This window comes from Lemur catta, chromosome 1 (genome assembly GCF_020740605.2).
Source record: "Lemur catta isolate mLemCat1 chromosome 1, mLemCat1.pri, whole genome shotgun sequence".
Lineage (NCBI taxonomy): Eukaryota > Metazoa > Chordata > Mammalia > Primates > Lemuridae > Lemur > Lemur catta.
The window spans coordinates 96,976,401-96,988,149 of NC_059128.1; the positions used below are offsets into that span (position 1 = coordinate 96,976,401).

General features: G+C 50.2%; 1 long non-coding RNA gene across 1 annotated transcript; it reads right to left on the bottom strand.

The window, feature by feature from the left end:
* Positions 1–3,388: 3,388 nt before the first annotated feature.
* On the bottom strand, positions 3,389–11,357 carry LOC123631689. Its single transcript, XR_006733213.1, has 3 exons — positions 11,265–11,357; positions 11,028–11,098; positions 3,389–3,551 (listed from the first exon to the last, which is right to left on the bottom strand). It is a non-coding gene; the product is annotated as an uncharacterized LOC123631689 (long non-coding RNA).
* Positions 11,358–11,749: the final 392 nt, after the last annotated feature.

An 11,749-nucleotide genomic window follows, 5' to 3' on the forward strand; every position in this document is an offset into this window, starting at 1 on the left:
CTTTAGAGGCCCCAAGCCTCAAAGCTCGTGATGCCACCTACCTCCAATAGATGTAAATCAAAATAATATTAATAACATCACCAATTCATAGAATCAAAGCTGGTGTTTTAATGTGCCATAAAACTTACATGCATGCTGAAAATACAACCACTTATTTCTGCATTTTCTCTCATTCTTGCTCACCTTCTTTGAGCCTCCTGTTTGCTGCTGGCCTTTTGCAGGTGGCTGAGCCAGCCCGGTGGTAATCCTGGCTTGCTGCCAAATCATCCCCATGACACGGGGGCCACATGGACTTCAGATTTCTCCCTCCCCAGAGGTATCTGCAATTTCAGTAGTGGGGAATAAGAGCTCCTGGGTCTGACAGCCTGTAACAGAATGGGCACTCAGTAAATATTTGTGCAGGGAAAGAGTGAACAGATGCATGAATGTCTCTGATCAGTGGAATTTCAGCTGCCATGGGAGGTAGCGGGGGTGGATCTCTTTAATGGAAAGACAAAGTAACCAGAACTACTCGTGTTGCACTAGGTAAGTGCAGGGCTGATATTCCAAATATTTAACAGGTGGAGCAGCACAGGACTGACCAATCGGAATGGGCCTGGAGACCGTGCTCGATTAAGCATGACCCCATTGCTGTGGATGATGGAAGTCCAGGGGTTCTGAAGGAAGGGGTTAAGGAGGAGGGGGGACACGGGGCTTCAGTCAGCTGCTATTCAGCAACTAGTATGAAAGCACTTCAGTACTCCAACAACCGGCACGGCCGTGTCACACACGCATGACGACTAAACAGCAGCTAGGGTTAAGTGGTTCCATGAGAACCAAGAGACTTCCACCACTTCCCCTCCCTAAGCCCCAATTTCCCACCTACAAAACAAACAAGTCAACTTAGGAATCTTTCAGGTCCACTCCAGCTCTGACTACCTGTCATTTTAATATAATAATAATAGCAACAATTTGTGAAAGCTAGTCTCGTATAGAAGAAAAAGCACATGCTCCAAAGCTGCTAGACCCAGCTGTTATTTACGGTGGGACTTGGGTCCAAATCAATTCACTTCTTGAACCTCCATTTTTCATTAATTCAACAAATATTGATAGAGGCCTTTTGCTGTGCCAGGTCCTAGGGACACACTGGTGAACAAGACTTAGTTCCTGCCATCATGGAACCTACTGTTCTACTTAGGATTCCTTGGATGCAAGTGACAGAAACCGACTCAAGTCAGCTTAGGCAAAAAACAGAATGCATTGCAAGGATATGGCAAGTCTAGCGGGGAGGCCCCAACGTGGAACGCAGCCAGACCTTGCCTAGAACCTGGACTGGAAAGGACCAACCCTACCACTCTCAGCCTACCTGCTGCATGATTTTCTCGCTCCTCCACCCCTCTTCGTTCTGATAAGCCTCAGTTGACATGACATTCCAGTTTAGAATCGGATTGGTCCAGTTTGGGCAATATGTCCGTTCCTAATCCAGTCACCTAGGACCATGGGGCAGGAACACTCAGTACAAACATGGCCTCAGGGACACACCATGTGGATGGGGGAGGGGTCCAAGTCACTAAAAATGGGAGTCTTATGAATCCTGGTGTTCACTCCATGGCCTCATAGGATGGTTGTGAGGATGAAATGAAATCCCACATAAAGTGGCTGGGGCAGAGCCTGACAGACGTGGGTGGAGCACTGTGTCACCATTCTGTGTTCATAGTTGTGCTCAACTAAAATGTGTGTTGAATGAGGAAACAATATTACTACTACTACTGTCTTTCATGCACCCAGCAACTTCGTGTCTATTTTCTCAGTTACTGCCTCCCTTGTTTTGATCGCAGCCCCCACTTTGCTGGGTTGACTTAGACAAGTTAGCTGGGCACACGTCACGCCCGGGCTGGACCACATCCATGTGGTGAGTGTGTGACGTGCTGAATGAATGAGTAAGTGAATGTTCTCCCACCTAGCCCTCAGTGCTCCACCAGGGGTAGGATGGGTGGCTGGAAAAAAGGGGTCTTTAGAGTTTGTCTCCTTTTCACCCGGGTCTTTGTTGGAGGAACTTCTCTTTCTCCCTTTGCTTAGTAACCAAAGAACCAGGAGTTCAGCTCGTCAAAAGAATTTACGGAAGGGATCAAGGACTGGGTTCAAGTCCTCCCACCCTGACTCTAATTTGCTGACTATCATCGAGCCACTGACCTCACCTCTTTGGATTCAGAGTCCCCACTGGCAAATGGATGATAGGCACAAACACGCTTGCTTGGCTCTACATGTTTAAGAGGGCTGGAGTCAGAGAGGGAAGGGGCTTTGATAAGGCCTGGCCTCAGCCCTTCCCCACCGTCCACAGGGGAGTCTTGAGGCCCGCAGATCAGCCCCTTGCGGCCTGGAGGGGAAGAGATCTCCATGCTTTCTGCCCAGCTGCTCTGTGCCCTTGGGAGCCCCTCTGCCTCCGGCCCACAACCGACCAATGACTTCACCGGCTGTGTGGTTGAAACCTGAGCTCTCTTGCTAGGGGCTGAGCAGGAAGTTTTTTCCTGCGGGTGGAAGCTTTTGTTCTCTAAGCCTTGATCGCTAGACAGAGGAATTTCCCCGCTGATGTCAGCCCAGACTTAGGCCCAAGCCCACTGAATCTGCAGGGGGGCTGAGGGAGGGCTGCCTTACAGGACAGAAGGTGCAAAGTCTCAGGAACCAGGTGGCTGTCCCCTCCTTCTTCTTCCTCCATTAACCCGCTGTGACATGGGGCCAGCTCCCTGTCCATCAGCTCAGGAGGAAAGCCATGGGGAAGCTTATTCACCCTGAAAGTAGTTAGAAAGGTGGGTGGAAAGTGGTTTCTAATTCTGTCCAGCCACTTATTGTTAGCTGAGTGACTTGGGTTAGGCACTTAACCTCACTGGGACTCAGTTTCATTATCTGTAAAATGGGAATAATAGGGCTTCATATCTCCTACTAGTGAGTATTAAATGTAAAGCCTTCAAAACTGCCTGGTACATAGTAAATGCTCAGAAAACATAAGCAACAATTTTTGTCATTATTATTACCTCTCCAGTGAAGAGGAAAGGAGAGGTCATGTGTGACACAACAAGAGAGGGTCCAGCTCAAAACCAGAGGCTCCCTTTACTAAGGGACTGTCACGCTTTTCTGCTGCAGGAATGCAGCTGTGCTTTCCTTCCCCGGCATGCGAGCCTTCACAAAGATGACTGGGCTGTGTTGGTTTCTCAGGGCAGCCGTGACAAAGTGCCACAAACGGAGTGGCTTAAACAACAGCAATTGATTGTTTCCCAGTTCTAGAGGCCAGAAGTCCAAAATCAGGATGTCAGCAGGTTGGTTCCCATTCCAGATCTCTCTCCTTGGCTTGTGGATGGCCGTCTTTCCCTCATACTGTCTTCCCTCTGTGTCCAAATGTCCTCTTCTTACAAGGACACCAGTGACTTTGGATTAGGGCCCACCCTAATGGCTTCATTTTGACTTGGTTACCCTGCGACCGCCCTGTCTCCAAACGAGGTCACATGCAAGGCACTGAGGGTTAGGACTCCAATGTACAAATTTTGGAGAGACACAATTCTACCCACAGCAGTGACCTAGGGGGAGAGGACAACACTTAAGTGGAAGGTGTATTTCAAGTCTTTTAACACCAAAATAGAGGAGATAATTTGGAGCAGAAAGGTCTTCTGGAAGCCTGTCAAATCCTCCCCTGAGCGTGGCTATTTATAGGCATTATAGTGTCAAATCTTAAAAGCATCAGAACCCAGTTATGGAACCCAAATAACTAAATTACTCACATTCCACTCTAACCCTCTGCTCCCCATTCCTAATTTCATCTGCCAAAATTGAACGTGACATCTGAGACACCCCCGAAAAGCCAAGCCATCCTCAGTTTCCTGGGCAGTGGAGATGAGCAGAAGGAGCAGTGGATAGGACGTGGATGGACCTAGAGTCTAGTGTCTGTACTACGCACTTGCTGTGTGACCTTGGGCCTGTGACCTTCTCTCTGGGCTTCAGTCTCCTCAGCTGTAAAGTAAGTGTGTGTGTGCACACACAGGTGTGGGGGAGATGGAGGGAGACAGACTGTGCCAGTTCCACAGGAAAGCAAGCAATTTAGAGTATAACTTTAAAACCCTAAAGCACACAGGTATATTACAAAGGAGCATGCAAAACTGCATGCATTTTTAAGCTAAAACATGAGGTTTTAGGAAAACTAGAGGAACACGGGCTACGTAGTGGCTGCTCCATACTCCACCTTGACCCCCATTCCCTGGGATATGAGCTCTTTCCAATGTGCCAGTAGGGAATGTCTTCACTGGAAAGATTTGAGGTGCTTTGAACTAAGAGTTGGCACAGACGTTCCAGTTCAGAAGCCAGAGAGCATTGGATCTGAACTCCCTCCCCAACACTGAGCATCCCAGGCATCTTCATGCATCGCCTCATTGAGCTACTTTTCCACCATGCATGCAGTGGTCAAGCCAGGTGAGAGGTCTGCACCAAATCAGAAAAGCGGTGGCTGGGAGAAGAGGCGCAGATGGTGGGTGTGGCGGCAGAGGAAGTGGAATTAACCGCTGGAGGAAACCGTCTCTGGCAGCTTTGTGGGGAAATATCTCGGGGCTTCCCCCATCTTCCAGTTCCTCCGATGGCCAGAATGATAGGAATTTGAAAGTGAGAGCCGCCCTTTCCCTCAAGCTCCAGCCCTCTCTGTCCTTCACAGCCCAGCTTCTCCAAGATAATGTGCATCCTTCTCCGCCTGCTGTATTCTGGCTTCTGCCCCCAGCACCCACCTAAACTTGATCTCGATAAGGCACCGCCCTGGTGCTAATGACAGTGAGCGCATTCAGTGCTTATCCCACTGGCCCTGTCAGCAGGCACTCTGGCCCAGGCTTTCCTCCTCGTGCGCCAGCCGCTCCTTCTCAGCCAAACCTGCAGCTTCTCCTGCACATCCTTCCTCTGCCACTCACCTGTTCCCCCAGCTCAACTCATCTCTTTACAAGGACGGTCTCTAGTGTCCATCTCAGGCCCAGAGCTCTGCTGGAGCTTCCAGCCCGGCCACCTGGCATTGCCCTGGACACCCCACAGCCCTTTCAAACTCAGTGGGGCCCAAAGGGAGTCATCGCCTTCCCCTGGACCCCGTCCTTCCACCTGTGTCCCAAGGCTATGAATCCAACCAGGGAGCTGTCCAGGTGCCTCCCTCCTCTTCCTCCTCCTCTCATTTGATCCGCTAGCTTCGGTCTCACTCCCTAACTGGACAGCATCTCCCTGAGGTCAGGCTTGTGAACTGCACCTCTCACCATTGCTCACAGGGCCTGACACAGCTGGTGCACAGTAGGACCTCAATAAATATGCGTGTCTTCATCCTTGAGGGAGGTGAGGGTCAGGTTCTGGAAACCCATTTCTTCAACACTCTCAGAAGAGCCCCCAACAAGGGGTGGAGGGGGTGGTCCAGAGCCTCGGTGTTTTGTCCTTGTTCTATCCCTAATGCTCTGTGTCACTCTGGGAAAGCCACACCCTGTTGCTCAGCCTCAGCTTTCCAAACAGTAAGATGGAGGTTGGAAGTGTGGATTCCTTCTCGGGGAGGGACAGCATAACGCGGACACAAGGTCCTCGGGAGGCAGCAGGTGGTGGGAGGAATGTGGCCGGAAGTAGGGACAAACCGTCCCGCTCGGTCTTAGGCCAAACTGGAGGCCAGACTCACCCACCTCACTATTGTTCACAGGCAGCCAAAGTAATCCTTAAAAAATGCAAATCTCAGCATGTCTCACCTCTGCCAAGAGTCTTCCAGGGGGCTCCAGAATGCAGCCAGAAGGTTGGCAAGGCATGCAGAGCTCCCGCATCGCATCGTTCGGGATCTGTCTACACATTCACTGCCCCCGCCCTACAGGCGCCCTGGGGTCCCCAGACTCACTTCTGCGCATGCTCCGCCCCTTTCCCTCAGGGCCCGCCTCCTGGTCAGCCCCCTACCCCCACCCCGCTCCCTCGCGGTTGACTTCAGATGGCTGATGCAGGGCCCTGCTCTCGGGAGAGGGGCACAGTGGCCTGCAGAGCAAGGCAAGAAGGAGGCAAGGCCTCTAGAGATCTCATGAAGAAAAACCAGGAAACAGCCCAGGACTGGGGGCCAGACCCAGCAAAGAAATCTAGCCCCTTATCCACGCTCTCCTGCTGCACTAGACTTTAGTCACCTGCCCAGGTGAACGTGCTCTGTGGTCAGCCAGCCAGAAAACCCATCTCCACCTCTCCCTTGTAACACAAAGGCAAGGACTGGCTTTATTGAGCTGGCTTGCAGGCCGGGCTGGGAGGAGTTTGTTTGCCCGGGTCAGATCAATTCTAGATGACTGATAAATGGGATATGTAAACGCTTGTGAGGGTCCCCTTGGGAGACCTGAGAGGAGCGACCATCTTGAGTGTCCCTCCTAGATGGATCTCAAAGACCCTCTCGGGGCCATCCAGTTCAGCTGTGCTAGGCAGGGCGTAGCAGTGAACAGCCGCGGCTGGAGAGCCGTGCTTCTCAATGGGGAGATACTTGGCACATTCTGAAGACACTTGTGGTTGTCTCATCTTGGGTGGGGGTGGGGCGCCACTTGGCATCTAGCGGGCAGAGGCCAGGGATGGTGCTGAGTATCCTACAATGCACAGGCAGTCCCTACAACAAAGAATTATCTGTCGCAACACCCTAACAGAGCCAAGATTGAGAAACCTTACCATAAAGCCAAACTGCTTGGCTTCATATCCCAGCTCCACCTGGAGCAACTCGCCTACCTTCCATTTGCTTTGGTTTCCTGTGCTTTTAAAGAGGTATGGTATTTATATCTACCAATAGGGTTGCCGTAAAGAATAAATGAGATGACTTATGTAAAGCACTTGGAACTGTGCTTGGTATACAATAAAGCACTCAAGAAAGTATTATTATTTCTGCTATTATTATTTGTGGGGTGGGATGGACCTTAACTGTGCTGCTTTTCAAAGCAGCTTTGGATGCCAATCCATTCAGATATATATTAACATTTGCATCTTGTCATCACATTGGCAGAGTCAGGAACTCCTCATGTCACTGTGACAGCTAAGCTTCTGACAGACACAAAGTGAGTCTCTGTGTTGTTCTGCTCACTGATCCTGGGATCATTGAGCTGCGCCCTCCACCTGGGTGGATTTTGCAACTCACCTACTGGCTCCCTGGGCTTGCTTCCCGGTCAGCCTCTGCAGACTCGGGTCCGGAATCTGCCCCAGACTGCATTATGGAGCTCTCCCCCTCCTGGCATCTGAGTCTCAGGCTGCTCCAACTCAGCTTTTCTTGACCAGGTTTGAGTTGCAGCCTCAGCTCACCCTGGTATTGATGCTGGCAGCCTGAGTGGCCTCGGCTGGCTTTCTGTCTGTCCTGCTGGGGCACTAGGAAACATTGCAGAATGGTACATTTCTATTTTTCTAGTTTTCAGTTATACCTGACCAGTACTTGGAATTCTTCAAAACACTTAACAAATAAAGATAGCAGTGGGGAAGTTTGTGAGAAGGAAAAGAAAGGTGAAAAGCATTTTAGAATTTATGAACTTTAAATATACCCACCTTACTTTTTACATATACTGTATATAAAAAAGCATTGTGGTTAAGTGTATTGGTTTCCAAAATATATTCATTCCCCCCCCCACCAACATGCTTTAATTATTAGGTAATAGAGTTGGTAGGAAAGTCAGAGAGAGAGAGAGAGAAAGAGATAGAACATTAAAAATTCTAGAATTTATAAAAAAGGAAAACCAATACTTTCATGGGAGAAGGGATAGAAAAAAATTAGCTAGCCTTTGCTTTTAAGGAAAAGGTCTGTCTTCTGAAGGAAGACATTAAAATGTGCCATCACTTAAGGGACAATCAATGTAAAAAGGACCTCCAGGAACTCCCTCCTGGAACTCAGTCAAAGGGGTCAGCCCACATTGTCCCAGGCTGGCTCTGAAGTGCTGGGCCGTGAAGTTGAAGTGAGCCAGGCATATTCCTGCTCCAAACCTGCTCTGCCATTCGACAAGACAGACAGACAGGCAAGTGACAGGGCTTGCCAACTCTGTCACTCATTAAAGATTGATCTGATTCTTCCAAACTAACAGTTTCCTCTCTAAAGAAATTAAGCACTTGAAGAAGCTTCTCTCATGCGGCTTGATTCTGATGACAGGCGACATGCCCGTTTTCTCACTAGCAAGCCATTGGCATGACGTTCAGGACACAGTCATCCACATGAGGAACTGATGCTCTGTTTGATCAAACTGGGGTTTAAGAATAGGCGTGGGAGGCGAGAAGCTGCGAGTGTTCCCAGGAGACCACAGCTCACAGAAGGCCTCAGGACCTTGGCCTTAATGGGGTCAGGTTGCTGGGACTGGGGCCGGCTCTCTCCATCTAGGACAATAGTGCTAAAGACTCCTTTGTGCATCTCTACTTCATTCATTCAGGGAATATTTATGAGCATCCACTATGTGCCCCAGGCACCATTGTGGGCACTGGGGTTACAGCAGAGAACAAAACAGAAGAGGTCCTGCCCTCATAGAGCGAATATTTTAGTGCAAGGAGACAGATAATAAATGAAATCAGTAAGAGATACAATCTGTGATGGTGGCAAGAGCTGCAGAGAAAAACTGAGTAGGGGAGGGGGCGGGGGGAAGAGGTGTTGCCATTCTAGAACGTTCTTGGACGGCCTCACTGAGATGCTGACGTTTCAGCGAAGACCTGAGAAACGAGGGCTGCTGCACAGACGCCCGGGGGAAGTGTGCTCCGGGCAGAGCCAACGGCCGCTGCAGGGGCCCTGAGCTGGGGGTGAGCCGGGTGTGTTTGAAAGAGCAAGGGCAGAACAGGGCACGCCAGGGAGGGGTGAGAGACCAGGTCAGAGCAGTAGTGGATGCAGGGGCAGGCCATTCAGGGCCTTGGAAGGCCACTACAAGCCCTTTGAATCTGTCTCCAGTTGAAATGGAAAGTCATCGGACAGTTTTAAGGAGAAAAGTGACACCACATATTTTATGAACCACTGTTAGCTCATTTCTCAATTATCTTATTGCCACCATGTTAAAGGTAGGGACCCTGAGGTTCAGAAAGGTTAAGAGAGTTGCCTGCGGCACACAGCATGAGCCCGCCAGGACACCTCTCCCTTCTACTCCGGGGCTCTTTCCACTCCTGGGTGTAGTTTCCAAACGTACAAGACTCTTCTACCTGCGAAGGGGGGGCAGAGCCTCGGGGCTGGGAAAGGGGCGGATGCGACTGGCTCTTCTCCAGTCTGGATCCCTGGGCCCTTGCTCCTAGCTGTCATTCACCCAGCAGAGTCCCAGTGCCAGCTCCTGTTTCCACCTCCCTCGGGTGCTCACATGTGGATCGGCTGATCAGCTGGAGGCAAGAAGCACTTACACAGCTGGACAGCAAATCACCCTGTCTATGGGGCTGCCCAGCACTGTACCTGGAGCGCAGAGGGGCCACACACCTATTATTTATCCCCTTGGGCACTGGGCCTTGCCCTCCTGAGTGGCCCACAGCTGCCAGCCCCTGCAGCCGGGTCAGCCTGGCTCATCCTAGGAAGGCTAGGGGCTGGCCCCAGAGCTGCCCTGGCCCAAGGGCAGCGGGTCATGCTGGAAGTAAATCCAGCTTCAGCAACTGCAGGAAATGGCCCATGTAAGGAGTATGAAGGGCATGGCCAAAGTTTGGGGTGTGGAAGCCCAATTCTGAGCTTCCCAGAAGTTCCCAGCAGGCTAGGGGTGGTGGCGGCAGCAGCTGGCCAGCGGAAGGAAACCTCCATCCACCCTGGAAAGGTTGTCCAGCTTCCCTTGTGGGTCAGCTCCTTGCAATGTCATCACCAGAAAGATTTTCTTCCCCTTGTGCATTATGTAGAAGGTAGACGGATTTGCACTTAGAGACACAGAGTGCCCAGAGTTTTGAAGGCCTTCAGTACCCTCTGGCCCATCTCCTCAAAGAAAAAGAAAAAGGGAGAAGCAGAATTAGAAGGAAAGAAAGGAAGACTGTAAAAGTTAAACAAAACCACCCACAAATAGCCTGAGGCGGAAAAAAGATTGTACCATATCATGGCAATTGTGGACAGTTTGGCAGCTGAACGAAAGATGACTCATTCCTAGGCTCTGCTTGCATAATCCTCCCCAGCCCCGGCAGGAGAATGAAACTAGGAAACTAATGCAATGACATTTAGTAGCAAAAAGGAAGCCCACACAACATTTGTGCAAGGCCATCCAAAAATAGCGGGCTCCTCCATGCCTGGGTTTGGAAACTATGCATTTCACTTGAAATGCCTGAGTCGTGGCACATTTTTCTTGGACCACCCACACCCGAATTCAGTTCATTTCAATTCAGCAAGCACTTATTGCAGGCCTACTGTGTGCCAGGCTCTGTGCTAAGGTTTCAGGAGTGAGAAATGCAGGGATCCGGGAGGCACTAAGAGGAAAGTGTGGAGGTTAAGAACGAATGGGTTTTGGAACCAGCGATGGAGTCAAAACCCAGCACAATCCCTTGCCAGCTCCGACCCTCAGTTTTCTTGTCTGTAAAGTGGGAATAGCAACGCTCACCTTATTAAATTGTGTGAAATTTAAACGATATGAGGTATGTTAAGTCTCAGCATGCCAATGTACACGTAACAGGGCTTCACTGTGTGGCAGCTGCTCCTGTACACCCTGGAAGAAGTCAGCACACGTGTGTGTGTGTGTGTGTGTGTGTGTGTGTGTGTGTGTGTACACTGCAGGACCAAAGGCGCCACTGGAGAAGCACAAAGCCATAAAGGTGCTCAATGAAAGAAGCCGTCAAATCTGGTGGGGTGGTTGGGAGGTGCAGCGGTGGGGGGCTGGGGGAAGAGGTCTTTGAAATGAGCCTTGACTCATTTCAACTGAACTGAACTAAACTGTGCTGAACAGTGGCAAATATTTCTTCTGCGCCTGCTGGGTGTCAGGCCTGCTGCCAGGTCCCAAGACAGCAAGGACAAAGGAGGCAAACCCATCATCAATTAGCAATAATCATAACAATAAAAACCAGCAGTAATAATACAGGGAAGCAGTTTGGTATAATGGTTGTGGGTGCCGGTTCTGAAAACAGATTCCCTGTATACAAACCCCAGCTCTTTCACTCCCAGCTGTGTGGCTCGAGCAAGTTCTTTAACCATTCTCTGCCTTGGTTTCCTTTCCTATAAAACGAGAATACAAATAGCAACTTCCTTAAAGGGCTGTTGTAAAAATGAAATGAAATAACGCTTGCAAAGCACTTAGCACAGTGCCTAGAGAAGAGGCCATAAGGGTAAACTACCACATCTTCATCCCCATCATCGCCACCACCCTCCTCGCTATTCTCACCATGACACGTCACAGAAGACAGCCAAGTGCAGGGCCCTCCAAGCAAAGGAGACCTTGTAGAGTCAGGGAGGCCAGAGAAACGAATGGTTCCTCTTGAAGTTGAGTTTTGAAGGACGTGTAGAAGTTTGCCAGGAGGATTCTGGTAGGAAGAGGTATTCTAGGCAAGGGGACCATATAAGAAAAAAGCATGAATGTGCAGAAAGTCAGCATTCAGGAAACAGGAAATGGCTTTAACAGACAGCCACGCTGAAAGGATGACCTGAACTAGGACAGAGAGGGCAAGTGGGAAGGGAGTGAAAGTCCTTCCTTTCCGGGCCTTCTGCACGCAGTCTCCTGGCACATTCTAGGCGTCAGGAAGCTCCGGGCCTGGATGTGAACACTCGCTCTCTCATAGAGCCCCTTCCTTGCTCTTGGCTTCTTTCCTGGACACGTAAGACACAGCTTTAATGAGAATGCAGCCATGGTTACTGTCACGTGTACTGAGA